Genomic DNA, 22,549 nt, shown 5'->3' on the forward strand with positions numbered 1-22,549 from the left:
GAGTCCTGAGTGCTGTGTGTGTGTGTGTGTGTGTGTGTGTGTGTGTGTCATGAAAGGGTAGAGAGGGGCTCAAAGTATAAAGGAATTTAAAATGTAGCCTGTTGACAGAATGGTATAAGTCCCAACTGCAAACCAAAAACTTGACCATTCAAACTCACTGGCTACAATGCAGAAGAAAGACCTAAAGTTCTGCTCCCATACGATAAGAGCCAAGGAAATCTCATGGCAGTTCTACTCCATCATAGAGAGGGCATAGGAGTCTGAGTTAGAGTGTGCTCAGCAGCACACAAGCAAAGGAATGTAGCCTACAAACATGGATTAGCCAGTTCTGGGTGGTGAAATGGTTAGCAAGCCCATTAATTTGGAGGTTGGATGGTTGGAGGTTGGAGGTTGGAGGCTGGAGGTTGGTGGAGATTGGGGGTTGGAGGTTGGTGGAGATTGGGGGCTGGAGGTTGGAGGTTGGAGGCTGGAGGTTGGTGGACATTGGGGGTTGGAGGTTGGAGGTTGGAGGCTGGAGGCTGGAGGTTGGTGGAGATTGGGAGTTGGAGGTTGGAGTCCACCCCAAAGGGGTGGAAGAAAGTCTTCTGATATTTCAACCAAACTCTCCACTACACACTACACACAGGGCAACCAGAGGCAGCGCCTACTTGGTGGACATTGCTTTACTGCTTTGTTTCCAAGAACCCCAGAATCAGATGTGAGACCGATGGAAACCGCATGCAGAATGGCTAGCCAGTGGCGCGATCGTCAGATTAGAAGGACTGCTGCGTGTCATTCGCCCCATCCTTCTGCACAGTCAGCTAACAGATGTGCAAGTCAGTGCCATGATCGGACTCTTCACTTACTTCCTAAGTGATAGTAATTGAGGCTTTGGGATCTTTGTTTACAAGTTATTTGCTTTAATTTGCAGCCTTCTTCTTAATGTCCCTTCCAGTGCAAATTGAGAACCGATGTTTTTTCTCAACAGCTTTTCAAGAATAATTCCTCTCTTGTTGCTACTGCAGTTTGGCTCTCTTTCATCTTTTTCCTTCTTTATTTTGGGGGGTTGGGCAGGGAGCTTCACTAGACGTTGGCAAGCAAAGGTTAATTCATTAACATTTCATAATCCCATAGGATCATCATCATCACACATTCAGACATACACAACCAGTAATTGCTGAATTACTAGCATGTGCACAGCCCTGAGCAGGCGCACAATTGGAAAGAGCCTCATAGACCGTGGCATCTGACAGCATTGGGTCCTTTGATTGGTAGGTGTTTCTGAGAAAGTCCCATATCTCTGAGTCTGAAAATCCTTATCTGTAGAATGAAGCTACTGATCTTGTGAAGGGATAATATTCCCTTTAAACGTTAAAAATCAAGTTTCTCATCTAAATACAAAATGAACACATGCTGAATATTTCATTTAACTCATTGCTAACAAGGGAATCGGGTCAATATTAGTTAGATCAGTTCAAAGAAGTAAAAAATAATAATTACATTAAGAAATGTTGAGATGCACTTTGCATGAGAGAATAATTGGCTTTTTCTCTGGGGAGGGGCAGCAGAAAGCATAGTAGGAAGAATCAACTGAATTCCTTCCATCTAAATAGCAAATACAAATATTTGTCTAGTTACAGGAACATAATATTTTGCATTGCTATCAAATGTCTGTGCTTTTAAAAATCATTTTATTGGGGGCTCATACAACTCTTATTACAATCCATACATCCATCCATTATGTCAAGCACCAAATGTCTGCAATTTACAGAGTTGTAAAATAGTTCAAAGGTAAGGAAAGGCACAGAAGCCTCATGGAATCAGAACCAGATAACTAGGAATGGTTTGAACAAATGATCGATGCTCACAGTTTCCCCTGTAATGGATGCCTACCTGACATTATATGCTTGCTGAGAGGATTATATGAAGGGGCTTGAAAAAGTTCATTGAAATACAGAATAAGCAGGTCATGGACTTTTCCATAAATTTCATAAACCCCTCGTAGCTTATTTGTGCAATGTACTGCCTCATTCCCAGAATGTCCTAGTGCCCTGGAAGTGATGACTGCTTTTATTTATCATTATCTTATGATTTTCCCTTATCATTATGTTATAATTAACCTAAGTTGCAGAAGAAATTACATCTTTGGTAAGTTTTTGCTCATCCAACTTGAATGTGAATTCTCCCATCACTTTCATAAGCAGCACCCAATAGAATGCCAGACACTGACTCGGTACTCAGATATCGTTGAATGACAAATGCATACTAACAATAATACCCTAATGGAGCATAAAACAGGTTTTAAGACAACTGGTGAACTGTCTGTGTTCGAAAAGACAGCAAGGGAGCCTCCACAGTGATGCCGCCGTGTCATCTTTCAGAAAGGCTCTTGGGTCTCATGAAAGTGACATAATGGTGGCTGCCGATGACTTTGTCCTGACCTCGTTCTGTCGGAAGCCAGTGAGTTACTCTTGAATGCGCATTTCCTGACCTCCGGTTCCAATGTCCCTGTTCAAACACGGCTCACACTGGTCGCGGTTGCTTTGTCCAGTGAGCCCGCAGTCACCTTGCAGGAGCATTTACGTTAGAAACCAAGATCAAGTTGCTACGGCACCATTATCCTTGGGAGCCCGACTCTTTGGGAAATCAGAGGAAGCAGGCTACGACTAACAAGAGCCTTCCTGAACGCATAGCACTGTACGTCATACGGAAGCAAAGACACAAGTGGACTGTATGAGAGCAAATGCGAGGGGGCTTCACAAAATGTCATGGAAAAAGTAGAATTAAAGGATAATGTTCGTGGGGAGCCTGGTGCTAAACCATTCGTAGTCGACCTGCTCTGAGTCGGGGTTTCGTACATAGCAGAGCAGCTCCCTCGCTGCGATCTATTGAAAGTCAGCCCTCCACACAAAGGTTTGTAAAAAAAAAAAAAAAAAGATAATGCTCTTTCCCACTAACTTTTTGAAGCCTTGTACATGTACAATCAAATGCCAATAAATTAAACAACCACTCCACATGTAAAACAATGCCCCTTGCATAAAGCTGACACACATTTTTTGGTTTAAAAAGAGGGGCATTGGCATGGGATAAACTTAAAAATTGGGCGCCTTGAAACCGTCTTTGGTGGTAGAGGATTGGACCTCCAAATGGCTCCACTTGCCTGGAACTATTCTTTTTTTGACTTTTTTTTTTCCTTTTTGAAAGTCTTTTGGTTTTGATTGGTAATGAGGAATTATTCAACTTGTGCTTCATGGGGGACTTAGCTCCTAATAATTTCCAAGAGTGGCAGAAAAGCTACCAGGAGAAAGATGAGGCTTTCCGCTCCCGCAAAGCCTTAGAGTCACGTAAACACACAGGGACGGTTCCAGTCTGTCCGATAGGGTCGTCGTGAGTCAGAATTCACTGGAGGGCAGTGAAAGTTTTTGTTTTGTTTTGGTTTTAAGTGCAGAGAAGCAGCAGGAAATGCCTAGGATTTTCTTCAAGCTGGACACAGTTCCTCAAGCCCCAATCCGTCTTGCTCAGCTTTGAGTCTCCTGCTTGGGATGTGAAAGAATGCGGGTGTAGATACAAGTTTGACTTGGTATACCCTGACTGCTAAAACAGCCCACAGCCCCACCATGCACAGAAAGAGCCCTTTGAGTCGAGAGAAAGCGGCTGTGGAGCCGAGCTTGTGGGAAAGGAGCGAACTCAAGGGTAGAGGAAGGTAGTGCCTTTTGTTTGCGGGCTATTCACAATTATACCACGAGTTCCTGAGAGGCCAATCTGCCCAAAATAGCACCACTTTGCAGGATAATTGAAGGAATTCTACAGTTTTGAGTTTTAGTTCAGTGACACAGAACTGAACCCCAAACTCACTTCCATGAAGACCATGCTAACTCACAGTCAGGGTGGAATTGCCTCAGTGCGTTTCTGAGACCCACTCTTAATGGGAGTAGAAAGCCTCCTTATTTTCCCTCGGAGGTAGCCATTGATTTCAAACTGTTGACCTTGCGGTTAGCAGCACAACATGTGACCACTATGCCGCCAGGGCTCCTCCCAGTGACTCAAGCACCCACCCATTATTTGCAAGGATGGAGAGATTCTGTCTTTTCTTGGGATTGTCATAGGAAGATTGATGCTGTGGGGTGTCATCGCGTCAGCTCTGACTATTGCTGACCCGTGTACAAGAGGAGGAACTGCTGCTAGGTCTTGCACCATCTCCGAGGTCACCGATGTACACACACGTCCAGGCTTGATGCCACTGCGAACTTCAGGGGCCTCCCGTCTAGGGACTCATCCCCCTAGCACTCTATCAAGCAATAGTCTGTTGTAATCTATCGGGTTTTCATTTGCTAATCTTCAAAAGTAGATCACCAGTGCTTTCCTCTGAATTACTCTGCAAGTTCTGCTGAAGCCTAGCCAGCAGGGATGGTCCTGCTAGTATTTGAAATACGGCGACCCTGGCTTTCCCCATTGTAGCGAACACAGGCCAACACAGTGTGACAGACTAAAAGGCAAATTGTGGCCAAAAAAGAAGGAAAGAAATGTCCATCCTGTCTGGGGAGTATTTGGCCTTTTAAAAAATATGTGATTCCTTTGAGAACTCAAAGAAGTCCACAACTCAGGGAAATGCGCACATGTACATTGTGTGAGTTTGCCTTTTCTCTGCTTGCAAATAGTAGCAGTCGAGGCTGGCTAACTTAAGAAGAGATCCTGAGTGGAAGGAAATGGGCTGAGACAACAAAGAGAGTTGCTTGGGGTATCTAGCTAACAGTAACTAATTTCCTAATGGGCGCATGTTCTTTGTGTGTGGTGTCAAGGAGATGAATCTGGTCAGGCCATGTTCCTCTTCCTTTCAGTACCTCAAGATTTCCTGAGAGGGACTCTCTTGGGCATTCCTTAGGTAAAAGGGATTTGTGAGCTGGCATTCCTACCCTGACAAAAAGTGATGTGAGAGGGAGCAATCCCTGGAACGGAGATCAGGAAAGGGAGGCAGAAGTTTGCCCGAAGAGCTAAAGCAGAAGTAGTCACTAAATACACCCACTGCACATCTCCGACATCAGAATCTCATGAGAATCAGGAATCAAGGACCCCTGTCCTGCACAACTCTAAAAGGTACAGTCCAGAATCCCCTGATTAACTCATACCCTTATACTTAATATTTCAACCCTTTCCAACTACCCCCTTTTATGAAAGTAAATTTTTTGTTAAATGTCCTAGAGTATTTTTAAATGGGTAAAGGGAAGCCGATAGGGGTGGGGGGGGGGATGAGGATGAAGATACGGAGAAATAACAAAAGACAAAAGGCTATAAATAGGAAATAAACAACAGAGTATGGCCAGGCTTGATCCTGGATGAAGGCCCCCCTGGGGCATAGTGGGTGACAAGTTGGTCAGCGGTTTGAAAATCCCCCCAGATCAGCAGTTGGAAACCACCAGAGGAGAAAAACAAGACTTTCTACTCCCATGAAGAGCCACAGCTGCGAAAGATGCAAAGCCAGTCCCACTCTGTCCTTAGGTTTGCCAAGAGTCAGATCTGCCTGACTCTGTGGCAGTGAACTTAGTTTAGAAGTAAAATGTACCTATAATTATTTAAAGTATAGGCACCTACACCAGGGATCTGCTACAGTGATTGAGACTCATCACCATTCCAGTAACTGAAGTCATTGGGAGAAGGATCAACTGAGACTCCTTTCTCTAAATGTAACAGAAAGAAGCACTGTCTGGTGATGCGAAATCCTCACAGGGCTGCTCTGTTGCAGCTTATTGTTGCAGCCACTCTGTGAACCTACCTTGCTGAGAGTCTTCTCTTTCAGGAATAATGTCCTTTTCCAAGTACTTGTTTCTCCTGATAATATGTCCAAAGGGCATGAGATTCACCCAGACATATACCTAGGTATGCATAAAATAGAGGATGCTCACATATAGATACATAGATAATAGCATAGATGTATAGCTAAGAAGACAATGGCATAGTTTCATATTATGCACACATACAAAAAAGTTAACAGATATTAACACACATAGATGGATATATAGATTAAAACAACCAAACAAAATATTTTGTACAAACTACCATGGCTTGGGTCAGGCACACCTTAATCCTCAAAGTAACACCTTTGCTCTTTAACACTTTTAAAGAAGTCTTGAGCAGCAGATTTGCCCACTGTAATATCTCCTTTGATATCTTCGTTGCTACTTCCATGAGCATTGACTATGGGTCCCAGTAAAATAAAAGTGCTTGACAACTGTGGTCGTTATATAGTCAGGTGTCAATTTGGAGACTAGCCTGTCAATCAGGAGATAGCCAATGTGGCCTCTGTGTGGGCATGGCCGTCGCCTGAGGATTCTGGCAACTCCTGTATTTACTTTGGAGGTGGGAAACACACACTCTCTCTTCTCACTGCCTGAGAGACATCCCTGTGGAGAAGACACATGGAGAGAAGCTGATGGAGTCAACCCTCTGGAGCTGGAGAAACCACGTGGAGACCCCTGCCAGTTCTGAGAAGCTTACAACACCACTGGATCCACAAAACTCACTCACTGGTCTGTTTTCTTCCTACATTCAGCATCATTGCATGTGTTGCGTGAGTCTAAAGAGGACTTTATAGATTGGTATTGGACATATCGGCTAATATTGGATTTACAGACTTGATCTGGACTGGGCTGCGGTGTTTTCTCAATATTCAGTTGCTCTTGTATATAAAGCTCTTTCTTCTACACATATGAGTGTCTAGGAATTTGTTTCTCTAGTCCACCAGGACTAACACAATTTTAATCTTTTATCCATTTAGCATAATGTTATTTATTAGTTCAAACACAAGTCTTTTTTTTTTCCTTTTCATTGAGTTTTAATTCATGCTGAAGGTTGCAGCCTTTGACTCTGGAAATAATACCAGCATGGTTACTCTTGGTGTACAGGCTTCAGCAAAGCTCCAGATTAAGAAGAGGCAGGACAGAGGAATAGACAGTCTAATTCTGAGGAATAGCTTCTCACAAACTTAGGAAAAGTAACTATTTTCCTCATGGGTTTTACCCATCTCTTTAAACCGATAAACTCTGTAAAGGGTAGAGCCCATGCTTGACTCACTCACTTTGTATCTCCAGTGTCCAGCAAATAATAGCCAATCATTAAACACATGTGGAATGAATGGTGCTCAGTCTTATGCTGACGAAACCTGGACCTGGATCAAAAGGCAGTCATTTGAGCATAGCCAGGCAACACGGCATGGTGGAAACTCAGGAAAGTTGTAAGGTCGACTTGTATTATCCTCTCACTATTCATACTCGATCTGTATGCTGAGTCAGTAACCTGAGAAATTGAACTATATGAGGAAGAACTAGATGAAGGCATCAGGCTTAGAGGAAGGATTAGGAGCAACCTGTTACTTGCAGCAGGTACAGTCACGCTTGCTGGAAATGAGGAAGATTGGAAGCATGGCTGGTGAAGATCAAGAACTACAACCCTTGGTCTGGATAATGCAAAGACTTAACTCAATGTAAAGAAATAAAAGTTTGCACAACTGAACCGACAGACAACATTATGATCAATGGAGAAAAGATTGAAGTTGTCAAAGATTTCATCTTGCTTGGATCTACAATCCATACTCATGGAAGAGCGGTCAAGAAATCAAATGACTGAGACCCCATTAAAGGAGCAAGGAACAAAGACGCCACTTTGAGGATGAAGGTAGGCCTGACCCAAACCATGGTGTCTTCAACTGCTTCATAGGCATGTGAAAGTTGGACAGAGAATACGGGATGAACAAGAAAGAATCGATACATTTGGGTGATGGTATTGACAAGGAATATAGGAAGTGTCGTGAATTAGCAGAAGAGCAAACCATGCTCTGGAAGGATAGCCAGAAAGAACGCTCTTTGGGAGCGAGGATGATAAACTCTGTCTCACACGCTTTGGGCAGGTTACCAAGAGAGACCAGTGCCTGGAAAAGGACATCATGCTTGGTAGGGCAGAGGGTTAGAGAAAAAGGAATGCCATCAGGAGGTGGCTAGCTACAGTGCCTGCAGCAGTGGGCGCCAACATCACAACAATTGCGAGGCTGGCGCAGGGGTGGGGGTGGGGGGCGAGGTGTCACTCTGTTGTGCATAGGATTATGATGAGTGAGAGCAGAATTCCCAGCATCTTACAATGGAGAAGAAAGGGAACTATCAAGGATAAATAGTAGAAATGAACTTAATTAAGCTAATAAATTTATAGGATAATGTACATACAAATGTAACATCAGAAACATGTGAAATGTAAGTGAGATTGTATAATTGCAAAGTATTACCTATTCTTTACACCAGACATGAGCATAGCAAAAAAAAATATGTATAGTGTGGCTTAAAAAGTTAAGGCTTTGGTTAAAGCATTCCCTTCATATATTACTTTTATTGTCCTGACAACAGAAGCCCCAATTTATGATCATTCTAATTTGTTGTGGTAGAATAAAGCAAATACAACCATATTAACACCTCATTAGAAATGAAATAACAAAAGGTAGCATCAACTTACCTTTACCTTTGAAGATCACCTGAAGTGGAATCATGGGATGGAGTCTATGGCACAAGGGAAGCTATCCTAGAGGATTGTGATAGTTAAGGTTTATTGTATCAACCTTGGCAATGAACACATGTGGGATGAACTGAAAGGTGGAGAGATAATATGGTTCAGTGAGCCTCACCTTTCCTTTTCTCTGGTCTCTTGTTCTCTGATGGACAGACCAGTGTGCGGCTGCCTTAGCTAGTTCTTTGCCTCAGCTGGCAAAACTCACTTCCTGTGAGACATCCCTAAGGAGAAGCCACATGGACCTACCCTGATGCAGCCCTGGGTGCTGGAGCAGCCACATGGAGACACGTGCGAGCGCTGAGATGCTTACACACTCGCAGTTTTGGCTTTCCTCCTGCAGTCGGCATCATTGCGTGTGTTTTGCGAGTTTAAGGAGGATTTTGTAGATCAGTGTTGAGCATATGGGCTAATGTTGGGCTTATGGGCTTGAACTGGACTGGGTTGGGATGCTTTCTTAATGTACACTTATCTTTTATATAAAACCCTCTCCTATATACATATGAGTTTCTGTGGATTTGTATCTCTAGTCTACCGAGACACACAAGGATGAATTTGAATTAATGAATAAAAGGGTTAAACTTGATTATAGATTAAAAAAATCAATTTTAAAACATATATGAAGTACATAAGGCCCCACTCAACTAACACCATTTTTGAACAGTACAGCAAGGTCTGAGACTTGCCCTGTATCACAACTAACTCTGACACAATTATGCTATTGAACAAGCAACCACATAACCAGAAGTGTAACACAGTAAGTTTTGTTCGCGTCTATGAGCCTGTGGGCTGATTTGGCAGAGCTGGTGAGATGGACCAAGCATGGCTATAGGGCTAGACTCACGTATATGAACAGCTGGCAAGTTGACTGCTGGACAAATGCTGGACTAAGTCGATCCCAGCTTGCACTCACCATCCTCAGTCCATGTCATTGCTCATACGTCAGCTTATTGGAGAGCGTTGTTGTCAAGCTGATTCTAATGCATTCAACCCCATGTGTGTCAGAACACAACTGTGTTCCATGACTTGGTTTTTGAAGAAAGATCACCAAGCCTTTCTTTTGAGTTACTCTTAGATAACTCAACGCTTGACCCTTTTGGTTAGCATATTATCATATTAGCATTTGAACTACCCAGGGACTCCTCAGAATGACGTGGGCTTATTCTCACAGTGGAAGCAGGGTTCTAAATGATTGGAAGCATGTATTGTTCCTGGAAACCCAGGCTTAGAGCCTCCATACTTCCACCACATTCTATTAGCCAAAGCAAGTAACAAAGCTAGTCCTATGCAAAGGGTGGAGACATAGCTTCAACTTCTTGATAGGCTGAGCAGTAAAGTTATATTGCTAAGGGGATGGGTGCAATACGACTCTAATTGTGGCTATACATGCAATCACTCTACCATAACAGAAAGTAATGCATTATAAAGCTATAGCAACTAGAACAGTTTACATCAACAGTACAGCAACAGACAAACAGTGCAATGACATAATAAATATGAGACAGGGAAGGCCCATATGACAGAGGCAACAGTGCAAATTCTGTGTGGAAAATGATAGGCTATTCAATTAATGAAGTTATGATAGGCTATTCAATTAATGAAGTTATGACAGTGGTCTGTCCAGATGGGAAATCAATTCTAAGTATATTAAGATATGAATGCAAAATAATGGCTTTACAAATTTTAAAAAATAAAGGTATCTTTTTAACTGGAGGAGTAAAAAGAATTACTTAAATAAGAATTTCTTAAATAAGCATAAAAGAATTTCTTAAATAAGCATAACAGATCAAAATGTGAATGTGATTTTGTGGTTGCCAGGTGTCATTGAGTCAGTCCTAACTCAGTAACCCTTTATATACAGCAGAATGGAACAGAGGCTGATCTTGTGTCATACGCACACTGTGGTTAGGTTGGAATCCATTGATGCAGTCACTGTATCAATCCATCTTGTTGAAGATATTCCCCTTTTTCACTGATAGTCTACCAACATAATGTCCTATTTCAGGGACTGATCTCTCCTGATAACATGATCAAAATACATAAGATTCTTGTCCTCGCCTCTAAGAACATTCTGGCTGTACTTCTTCAAAAAGACAGATTTGTTTGTTCTTCTGGCAGTCTATGATACTTCTGATATTTTTTGCCAACACAATTTAAATGGATTAATTCTCCTTCGGTCTTCTTTATTTATTGTCCAACTTCCATATGCATATGAGACAATTTAAAATACCATGTTTTCAGTGATTAAAGAAAGATTTAATGAGAATAGCGATAGATTCAATTATAGTATAATTAAAACATCCATGTAAAGGCATCTCCATGCCCGACTATCAAAAGATATAGCATCTGGGGTCTTAAAGGCTTGAAGGTAAACAAGCGGCCATCTAGCTCAGAAGCAACAAAGTCCACATGGAAGAAGCACACCAGCCTGTGCAATCACGAGGTGTCAAAGGGATCAAGTACCAGACATCAAAGAACAAAAAATCAAAATCATTGTGAATGAGGGGGAGTGCAGATTGGGGACCCAATACCCATCTGTAGGCAACTGGACATCTCCTTACAGAAGGAGATGAGCCAGTCAGGGTGCAGTGTAGCAACGATGAAGCATACAACTTTCCTCTAGTTCCTAAATGTTCCCCTCCACCCACCCCCCACTATCATCATCCTAATTCTACCTCTGGCTAGACCAGAGGATGTACACTGGTACAGATAGGAACTGGAAACACAGGGAATCCAGGACAGATGACTCCTTCAGGACCAGTAGTGAGAGTGGCAATTCTGGGAGGGTGGAGGGAGGGGGTGGTGGAAAGGGGGAACCAATTATAAGGATCTACATATAACCTCCTCCCTGGGGGGTGGACAACAGAAAAGTGGGTGAAGGGAGATGTCTGACAGTGCAACATATGACAAAATAATAATAATTTATAAATTACTAAAGGTTCTTGATGGAAGGGGGAGTGGGGAGAGAGGGGAAAAATAAGGAGCTGATACCAAGGGCTCAAGTAGAAAGCAAATATTTTGAGAATGATGATGGCAACAAATGTACAAAAGTGCTTGACAAAAGGATGTATGTATGGATTGTGATAAGAGTTGTACGAGCCCCCAATAAAATGATTAATTTTTTTAAGGCACCTCCAAAAATTGAAAAGCCCATGTGATAGTTATATTTTGTGTCAACTTGACTGGACTGTGATCCTCAATCGTTATTCCATGATGTGATCTAACATAATGTAATCAACTCCATGATGGATTCTGCTATCAACAGCCAAGCAGCTATAATGCAATTGAAAGGAGGTTTCCCTGGGGTGTGACCTACTTCCTATACAAACAGATGCTGTGGAAAGGTTGTTTGCTTTTTGCTAGGTCTGTATCCTGTCAGTCGCCAGTTCTTTGGACTTGAGCCAACAGCCTTCCATTTTGCTTGCAAATCCTGGGAGTCATCTGACCTACTGACCTTGGATTCATCAGCCTCTGCTTTCACTGGCTTCTGTTTATTTGGACCTCGACTCAACAGCACTCAACACACAACATACATATCCTTGGTTTTGCTTCCCTAGAGAAAGAAATGTAACACAGACCAGTACTCAAGAAGATATGTTGATAGAAACCATGTATTTAATAAAATATTATTGAGAGCTAATGTTCATAAATAATAAACAAAAATTAACAAGTCAATAGAAAAATAAATATGCAAAGGAAGTAGCTAGCCATAGATGAAGAAATCATGTGTACCCATTAATTTGGTAAGGACTATGTGGGTTGACAATATCAAAAGTTGATGTGGACCTGTTAGAACTTTCATACTCAATGGGTAGAATTGAATTCAGTTTAACTATTTTGGAAAGATATTTGGCACTATCTAGTAATATTAAATATGTAAATGTCCTATTATCTAGATGTTATTCTCATATACATATAGTCCAGAGCAAGTTTTGTGTTTTGTTCAAGATCTGAGTGAGAATATTCATGGCAGCGTTATTTATAATAGCAAAATGAAGACCTCATAAATGTCAATAGAGGATGTATTGATAAATACATATTGATATATTCATATAATAAAATAAAATACTACAATACAAGAAAATGAACTACAGCTAACATATCAATGGAAAAGTTCATAAATAAAATGTTGAAATAAAGAAGCAAATTACTGAATGATAACCACAATATTATAATAGTTTAAAAATATGTTAAACTGTACTATATTGTTTAGTAATGCCTACATTGTAGTGCATGAAGTCCTTGAGCTATTAAATGGTTATGTGATCAACTACCAACCAAAAGGTTGACTGAAACCACCCAGAGACATGTCAGCACACAAGCCTGGTGGTCTACTTCTGAAAACTCATAGCCTTGAACTCCCTGTGGGGAAGTTCTGCTCTGCACATGTGGAGCTGCCAGGAGCCAGAATCAATTTGACAGCAACAAATGAAAACAACCAACATATAGTAAAAGTGCTCAGATCTGCATAGGAATTATAAATCAGAAAGTCCTATGGTTATCTCTGAGGGTGCAGATAAGATGAATAAAAGAAGAGAATATAATTGGGAAGGATACACTGGAGGTTCCTCTTGTATCCCTAAATGTTACATTTCTTTTGTTGACTGGTATTAACATACATACTTTTTTTTGCTTTGTTTTATCCTTTTCATAAGTTTTTTTTTTAATATCGCTCCAGTCAGAATTCACTTGATGGCAGTGGGTATATTTTTTTGGTATGTCTGATGTTACATTAAGGAAGAAGCAGAGATGTAAAGGTCTCGCTATAGAAGTGGAAAGGAAGCAATCGGCGTGGAACAATCTAAAGAGTGTTAGCATCTTACTGTCAATCTCGATATCAACTCCAGGGAAGTCAACTTTCTAGGCCTGGTGTTAGCAGTTAACATCATGGGCTGCTGACTTCAATGTTGGAGGATCAAGTCCTCCCAAAGGCATCTGATTGGAAGAAGGGCCTTTTTATCTCCTTTGGAAAAATTAACCATCAAAAAGTCTCCAGAACTAAGCTCTACTCCGACACGCTCCCGGACTGCTGTGCATCAGCACTGGCTCATGGACTCCCTACTCAGCTCCTCTCTCCAGCCCACTCCTCACTCTGTAGCTTCAGTAATGCACAGTAGTAAAAAGAAGATGTCACAGTTAAATAAGCTTGAGGGATACTGAGAGAACCAACGTTCAATTGGGTTCTTTTCTGGAAAACTTGCCTGAGTGCTTTACATGCTAAGGGATCAGGTGAGTTTTTGAGCAGCAGCGAGAGCCTTCAGTGTTCCCCACCCCCCTACTTGAGCAGCCATGGAAGCATTTTTTTCTCTTTTTTAAAAACCATTTTCTTGGTAGCCAATACAGATAACATATCGTTCTATAGTTCAATCACATCAAGCAGTATCGTATAATTGGTACCACAATCAGTTTCAAAACATTCTTTTCCATCTTGAACTTCTTAAGATCAGCTTCCTTTTCCCTATTGTACCTCTCCTTCAGAAATCCTCATTCTATCTGTTGTCCCTATAGGTTCATCAATCCTGGGTTTCATTTACTGAAAACCAGAAACCTACAGCAAAAATTAGAGAGGGCCACCCCCAGCGACCAAATCCCTGTGAGATAAATTCACCCTCTAGGATGATGGTTTCCTGGGAAATATTTGGCACTTGTGCCCTCAAAAGTATTTTCCTGTTTCCTCTATCCCAGTGCCTTGGTCTGCCCACAAATTAGTGACACCTCCTTCACAGAAACCCATGTCACTGTCACTTCATTCTCATCTTCCCGCATGGCCCTCCCAGGCCCTTGCCTTCCTTTGGGGGCAGCAGCATGGTGCTGTGAAAGGAGCACCCAGCACACTTAAGTCAACCCTGGTCCCATTGGGCATTGGGCGGTTACTTAAGTCCCCTGGGCCTGTTTCTGCTCATAACACAAAGAGAAGAAGCAAATCATTTCCCTTTCTGTGAGTTGCAATTTATGGCTATTTTACAGATAAAGTGCTTGGGACTTTTTATTAACTTAGGAAATATTGACTATGATTTCTATGCCAAGCTTTGAAACAGCTCTTTCTACTTTGGGCCCCTGCTGACAATTTGCATGTCTATCCCTGATATACTGGATCACAATCGGCTTTTCAGCAAGATCCTCAAGAATTGTACTGATATCTACTTAAGATGTATGCTATTTTTAAAAAAAGTTTTTATACATACTATTTAACTGGAAATCCTTTTAGGGTGTTGATGATGATTCAATAAATCTGCAACCTCAGCAGATTTATGTGATAAGGAGAAAGTAGTATCTTTTAAAGACCACCTTGGAGAGCAAATGAAATAACTCATTGCCAGTGGATCCATTCTGACTCATAGAAAGCCTATCAGAGCGGACAGACTGCCCCCTATAGGTTTCTAAGGTTTTTAAGGGAGCAAAAAGTCTCACCCTTCCCCCATGAAGCACCTGCTGAGTTCAATCTGCAGACTTTGCAGTTAGCAAGCCAAGCAGTAGGCCAGGACAGATACTACCAGCTCCGTGAAAGGGCCACTCCACGATCGCAAAGGGATAAAATGTCTGTGACCAACTGCGTTCTAGCACACAAAGAGAACTGAGCTTGGCACAGTTCAGGCAGCTGTGGCAACCAGTGTGGAACAGGGTTTGTCCAGGGACTCTTTACTGTCCACGTTCTCTGCCTGCTCTTAAATCTATCCCTAGTCAGTGAGGGTTTTGCCTCGATAACAAAGAGAAAATTCCATTCTGTTAAGAGCTCGTGTATGAAAGGCTAGGCAATTGGGTGTAAAGAGATCAAGTCATTGGTTGGAGGAGATCAAGTCACTGAATGGAAGAGATCAAGTTATTGATTGTAGGCACGAAAGTAATGGAGATGCCAATCACCTTGGCCATTCCAGGGTGAAATGGCACAGGGACTCCGCTTTTCTCGGGCGCAGGCCTGGGCCAGCCCCGCTGGCCTCAATGTGCTTTCTCCATGGTATATTTCACACCGTCGTTTGCTCTGGAAAGGAATCCGAGTGGCATCTGTGATCCTGTTGTTGCGGGCAAGCAGCTGAAGCAAGGTGCTAAAGCCATCAACCGCAGGGTCCGAGTCCCTGGCTCTATGTCCTGTGATGTGAGGGCTTGGCAGGAAACGTCCGCACTTGGCAGACGGGGCGATGGGCAGCACCGGCCTCGTCGGCTTCTGCGAGGATGCGATGAGCTAAACCAGAGGAAGTCCCGAGAAAACGGTCTCCGACACGGAGCCTGCGCTCAACGAAAGCTCACCATCTCGAGAGGCTCTGTGCCAGCGCGGGGCCTCGGGAAAAGTCACGGAGCATTTCAAATGGTGAAAGCTAGAAACTGCAATACCACCCCACAAGACCATGTTCTTTTTTTTGCTTATTACCTTCTAGTTCCCCGAGAGACTGGGAATAGACACATCATCTGGTGGCGTGCCGTCTTCATGTACGCAGTTTCGGTTTCTGCATAGTTCTTCGGGGCTGTGTCCAATTCAAAGGAACGGATTACACACGATGGCGGCTCCAGCTCTCCTGTGGCTTGAACTTCCAGATCGGGCAGACCACCGACCGAAAGCACCCAGTGACTTTTTCCTCTGGAATAAAAGCAGTGGATCAGGATGGGTCTCCTTTCAAACTCCAACGGCCTGTGCTTGAATTCTGGTGCCCCCCCCCCGCTCTCCGTTAACCTGAATGGGTGCTGCCGCGACCCCTACACAACTGAAGGAAACATGAGCCTGTCCTTGGTCACCCCCCTGATCCGTGGCTAATCTAACTGGTGTGGTTCACCGGGTTTTCACTTACGGATTTTTCAGAAACAGCTTGCCTGTCCTTTCTCCTTCAGCTGTCTTCTCTGAAGGGCTTTCTGAGTGGGGAGAGCATTCTTCAGCCCACAAGTGCCCCCCAGCCAGAGTCGGTGACCTCATGTGCGGCGCATTGGTGTGCTGCTGGGGTTCAGGGTTGTGGCGGCTGCTCCAGCTCTGTAGTAGAGCGCAGCACTGCCCCGTCGTGTGCAAGAGTCACGATTGTTTTTGAACGTCTCTGTGAGCCTACTGTAGCAATCACTTGGTCAAGCCCGGGGTCTTCCGCTCTTTCTCCAACTTTCTGCTGTCAAGAACGATGTCTTTGTGAGGGACTAGTCTCTCTTGGTGTCATGTACACAGTCTCTCTTGATATCAGGGACAAAGCACATGGGGTAAGGTCCTGTCGTGCTTGCTTCTATGGACCTTTCTGCCTGTACGTCCTCCAAGTGAGATGTTGGTTCTTCCAACAGTCCCTGGTGCTTCCATGTTTTTCAGCAATGCCGAAGTGCAAGCGTATCCATTCTTCTCCAGTCTTCCTTATGTATTGTCCAGCTTCCATAGGTGTAGGAGGTGCTGGAATGAAAGGGCATGGAAGGGGGAATGCTATCACCGAACCCCCAGCACAGATCTCTTACCTCAATGGCCTATTGACCCTCCTGCCTCCCGATCCTCAAGCTGCGGTTACACAATCTAAATCCCCACTCCTGAGTCTTCTCTCCCAGGAGGCTCCCAGTCCCCCACAGCAGTGCTCCTTACAGGGTCGTGTCACTTCAGAATCACTCATCCGCCAGCACCCCCATGAGCTCACGAGCACCTTCCAGGGACATGAAATTCCAGGGCCCCAAGGCCGGGACCATTTAGCATATTTTATGACCTCTTTATTAACTAGACATGTTTTAAGAATCTATAAAGAAAACAATATAGTTCTCTCTAAGAGCATCTCCCTCCTACTCGGTGCCTGCCAACGCCTTCTCATCCTACTCTGCTCTAATGTACCAGCCACTGTGAAGCCTCCTCTCCCTCCCCTCATCAAAGCTCACTGTGCTGGCCTTTGTGTTCTAGAGTTTTTTGTCCACACCTTGGTAGTATCAACAGCTACCAGCTGGGTTCTTTGAAGAAGAGTGTGGCATCAGGATTGGAGGAGGCTTATTAACAACCTGAGATATGCAGATGACACCACTTCTGCAGATGCTGAAAATGAGGGGGGGGGGTTGTAAAAAGAAAAGAGAGTGAAGAAAAACTTGAAGAACTTGCTGATGAAGATCAAGGATTGTAGCCTTCAGTATGGATTATGATTAAAGTAAAGAAGACCAAAATCTTCATGACTGGACCAATAGGTAATATCTTGGTAAAAGTAGAAAAGGTTGAAGTTGCCAAGGATTTGTCTTGCCTGGATCCACAATCCATGCTTGGGGAAGCAGCAGTCAATAGACCAAAAGACCTGTTGCATTAGGTAGCTCCGCTGCACAGCTCCTTTTTAGAGAATTGAAAAGCAGGGAGGTTACTTTAAAGACTAAGGTGTGCCTGACTCAAGCCATGGTATTTTCAATAGCTTCATATGCAGGTGGTATTTGGACATTCAATAAGGAAGACCAAAGAAGAATAGATGCATTTGAATTGTGGTACTGGGGAAGAATATTCAAAGTACCATGGACTACTAAAAGGACAAACAGTTCTGTCTTGGAAGAAGTACGGTCAGAGTACTCCTTAGAGGTAAGGATGGCAACACTTTGGACATATTGTCAGGAGAGACCAATCCCTGGAGAAGGACATCCTGCGTGGTAAAGTGGAGGGGCAGCGAGAAAGAGGCAGGCCCTCATCAAGATGAAGTGACACAATGGCTACAACCATGGGCTCAGGCCCAGGTTCAAGTGTGAGGATGGCACAGGAACAGGCAATGTTTTGTTCTGTTGTGCATACAGTCGATATGGGTGAGAACCAACTCCGTGGCCCCAAACATCGCCACCACCAAGATTCCCGGTAGTGCAATGATTCAGTGTGTGCCTGCTAATAGAAAGGTCAGAGGTTCAAACAGATTGGTGGGAGAAAAGGCAGTTTGCTCCCATAAATATTTCCTCTTAGGACACCTCATGGGGAAGTTCTACTCTTTTTTAACTGCAGCTTGATGATAGAGATGGGACGCTCTATAGGCAATCCTATAGGTTCATTAAGAGTCCTGATTCAGGCCAGACGCGGAGGGAAGGAGCGACGGCCAGCTGCTGAGAGGCCACGGAGCCAGCGACGACCGCACCAGTCGAGCCCACGTCGCCATGGCGGCCACCAAGGATTTGCACGAGGATCGGGACACCACCGAAAATATAGATGAGTCTAACCACGACCCCCAGTTCGAGCCAATTGTTTCCCTACCCGAACAAGAAATTAAGACGCTGGAGGAAGATGAAGAAGAGCTTTTTAAAATGCGAGCAAAGCTGTACCGTTTCGCCTCGGAGAACGACCTCCCAGAGTGGAAGGAGCGGGGAACGGGCGACGTGAAGCTCCTGAAGCACAAGGAGAAGGGGAGCATCCGCTTGCTCATGCGCAGGGACAAGACCCTGAAGATATGTGCCAACCACTACATCACACCGCTGATGGAGCTGAAGCCGAATGCAGGCAGTGACCGAGCCTGGGTCTGGAACACCCATGCCGACTTTGCCGATGACTGCCCCAAGCCAGAGCTGCTCGCCATCCGGTTTCTCAATGCTGAAAATGCACAGAAATTCAAAACAAAGTTTGAAGAGTGCAGGAAAGAGATTGAAGAGAGAGAAAAGAAAGCAGGGGCCGCGAAGACGGACACAGAGAAGGTGGCTGAGAAGCTCGAAGCTCTCTCCGTGCAGGTGGACAGTGAAGAGGCTTCTGGGACCAAGGCGCCTGAAGGCGAGCCGGCCAAGGAGAAGGTGGAAGAGAAGCAATAAATGGGCTTATATTATCCCTTCTCCCTTTCTTTTCCTTATTTTTTTATCCCACCTCCTTTTGAATCTATTTTTTATTCTGTTTTGTTTACAAGGAACTTTATATGAAGCAGTTTGAACTCCCAACATCCAGACTTTTTTTGTTTTGTTTTTCTTCGTCCTCTCGAAGACGATTTCAGAAAATCCATTCCCCAGTCATGAAAATGTACTGTGCTCACTTTTTTTTTCCATAGTGGAAACACTTATTTATAGTCATCAACAATAGAGAATAAAAATGGCATTTGATAACTGCAAAAAAAAAAAAAAAAAGAGTCCTGATTCAGTAATACACAACAACAGTGATGCTATATTAGGGATGCTCACTAAATTTTGTAACTGCACTTGAAGATAGGGAGGTAGGGGGCTCAATAAGGCAATCCTTTAAGGTCACTAAGAGTCCTAATGGATTTAATAACACAAGAGTGATTCTATATTGTCCATGCCCAATAAATGCTGCTTGAGTGAGTTACCTATGAACAAAATCTGCATATGAGGATTAAAACACTGCTGACATGGCCCGTTTGGGCAGGACTGGACAGTGGTATGGTGCCTAGGGCCTAGCAGCAAGGGCTTTGGAACCATATCGACCCTGGATTTAAACAGTCACTCTGCACATATGCTAATTGTGGAACTTTGAGAAAAAGAATTCAATTTTTTTTAGTCGGCTTTCTCATCTGCAAAGCAGACTCAATTCTACCATCGGCTTTCCTGGAAAGCTAAGGTACGGATCAAATGGAACAACTGGTGCAAAGCACACAATAAGCACGTGGCAAGTGCTAGCCATTAGTCATCGGGCCAGCAGATCAGAGTCTGTAAATCAAAAGACCCTGGTGGGTTTCATCCATGGACTTCGGGCTCTCACTTCTTAAACTCTAAACACATTCATGCGGTCAGGACACATCAGGGTCCAATGTAACAAGACCTAGGACCTCGTTCTTCCTATGAGTGTCTGCATCCATGTTGATGGGTTAATTCTGATCCAGTCTCACAGTGAAGATGCTGCATGTAACACAAAAACCTGCTAAAGTCCTGCCTCACCTTGTCTTCGTCCAACCGGAACCTGTCTCCAAGCCTCTTCCGCAGCTGTTGCCTCTGCCTTCTTCAAGGTGAGGCAGTGCTTCCTCCAGCAGGAGCGACGTTTCAGGTCGTGAATAACCAAAATGTGTTGGTTGATCACAGATTATTGGTCTCAGAAGAAGGATCACAAAATGGAGGTGTTGTGAAAGTAGTAAAGGGTGACAAAGAGAAAAATGTGGAGACTCAGATGGGACTTCCAAAAGGTGGCCACGCAGTCAAAGGGCCTGTGAGCACCATATAAAAGGAAAGGAGGTGTACAAAATAGGCTGGGAGGGAGGCAGAGGAGGAGTAGAGAACTCCTTGGAGTTTTGCCAGAGACTACCTTCCTGTGCCCAATGACACTTGACACTGGCTTGCAAGGTGGATGAATGGGCTACACTTGCTGAATAGGTAAATGGAGGAAGCCCATGCCATCCGGATCCCATCAACTTGCAGGCCTCGCTAGCTTACAACAGGCTATCAGATCACCCGGAGGGGAGCAAAGATGTGCTGGAAGGCCATAGGAAGGCTCTTTACTAACGCATAGCTTTTCATTTGATTAAGAGCCATAAGATACAGAGTCGGTATTAAAATGTAAAAATCTGCTAAGGAATGAAACTAAAGCAATGCCAAGGAACCTAATCTAAATGCAGACACAAAATAAAACCATAATGCTGCTCAGCCCAGATGCCTGGAGCCTCTTGAAAGAAGGCCCATTTCTGCACCTGAATAATGCTCCTCTTGGATTTCAAAAGAGCTGGAGTGAATACAGAGCATTCTGGAGCCTGTTAAAAACTACCCATGATTACAATGAGATATTGGGGTAAAGCAATCAAATACCGATTGGCAACTTGTGATCAGAAGACACAATATTGGAAACCAATGATGATGAAAACAACTAATCTTTATTGGGTGCTTTACAGCTGACCTGAAGCTTTTCACATGGCCGATGCCCATTCATCTCCCAGCAATGCGCATGTGTACAGCATTATATGAGGCATGCTTACAAGATATTGAGACAAGAGAGACATGTGCACAATATAGCGCGATACAAGTTAGATGATGATAAGGCCTACAGGAAAGGTAGTACATTGGGATTACCAAGGACTAGATTTCATAAAGAAGCACGATTCAAAATAGACTTTGAACTTTCGATGGTTGGAGGTGCGAAGCAGACGTTACAGGCAAAGAAAACATCACGCACACAGACAGGAAATGAAAAACTGCACCATGGGCTCAGAGAATGGTCAGGAACGCAGGAAGGGCAGGTTGCGGTGGACACATGCTACTTTGCCTACTCAGCAATCGCCGCCCTACTCTTGGTGACAATAGGTCTATTTCCTTTGAGGAAACCTGTCTCTTCTCAATACGTGCACACTGGAGTTGACCTTCTTCTAGGTGTCATGAGTGAGCTTGTGATCATCACTCGCCCAGTCAGGCCCCTCCATCAGAACCCCTCCATCAATGGATACTGTAATTGGTTCAGAGTGGGACACGTGACTCCAGTCCTGAGACTTAATGTCCTGAGACGAATTCCTAGGACTTGATTGAAATTTTATTTATTTTTATTAATTTATTTCATAAGGGAGTGGGGTGGGAAATCAGTGGACATTCAAAGGTGCGATTTTAAAACTGTAAAATTGCTTCAGCACTCTTTTCCCCTGCCTCCAGACTTAGTCTCTTACAATAATAGGAGGGAGCGGGTGGGTGGGGGGGTGGTCAAGAAGTCACAGGTTCAATTAGTTTCATAAATTCACCCCTTCGGTTGCTATTTGCAGCACCTGGTGTTCCTTTGAAAAACAGACAGATCTAGCAATGGCCAACAATACACGTCTGTCCTTCAGAGTTCAGGCTCTCTGAGGACTCTGCTATGCATTCAGCTGCGAGCCGCTCTGTCAGCAATTGGAACTTGTCAGCCACTGCACAGCAGGAAGATATGGCTTTCAGGAGTTAACAGCTTCAGAAACCTGCAGTTGTTCCCTGTCATAGAAGGTGGCCATGAGTAGGAGTCAACATGAGGGCAGTGGTGTGGTGGGGATGGGGGTGGTGTGTGTGAATGTTGCTGTTGTTCTAGAGACAGGGGAAGAAAGCCTTTCCCTCACTAGGGAAAGAAAGAAAATCACTCCTTAAAACCCAACCAATCTGGCTGTGAGATCTTCCTTTCTGTCACATTTCTTTGTGGTGGAACATGAAAGATCAAAATGTAACCTGAGTTACATTTAGGCAGAACTGGCTAGAGAGG

General features: G+C 43.7%; 1 pseudogene; it reads left to right on the plus strand.

The window, feature by feature from the left end:
* The first annotated feature begins 18,573 nt into the window (after positions 1 to 18,573).
* Positions 18,574 to 19,505, plus strand: LOC142449948 (ran-specific GTPase-activating protein pseudogene; annotated as a pseudogene).
* Positions 19,506 to 22,549: the final 3,044 nt, after the last annotated feature.

This window comes from Tenrec ecaudatus, chromosome 6 (genome assembly GCF_050624435.1).
Source record: "Tenrec ecaudatus isolate mTenEca1 chromosome 6, mTenEca1.hap1, whole genome shotgun sequence".
Classification (NCBI taxonomy): domain Eukaryota; kingdom Metazoa; phylum Chordata; class Mammalia; order Afrosoricida; family Tenrecidae; genus Tenrec; species Tenrec ecaudatus.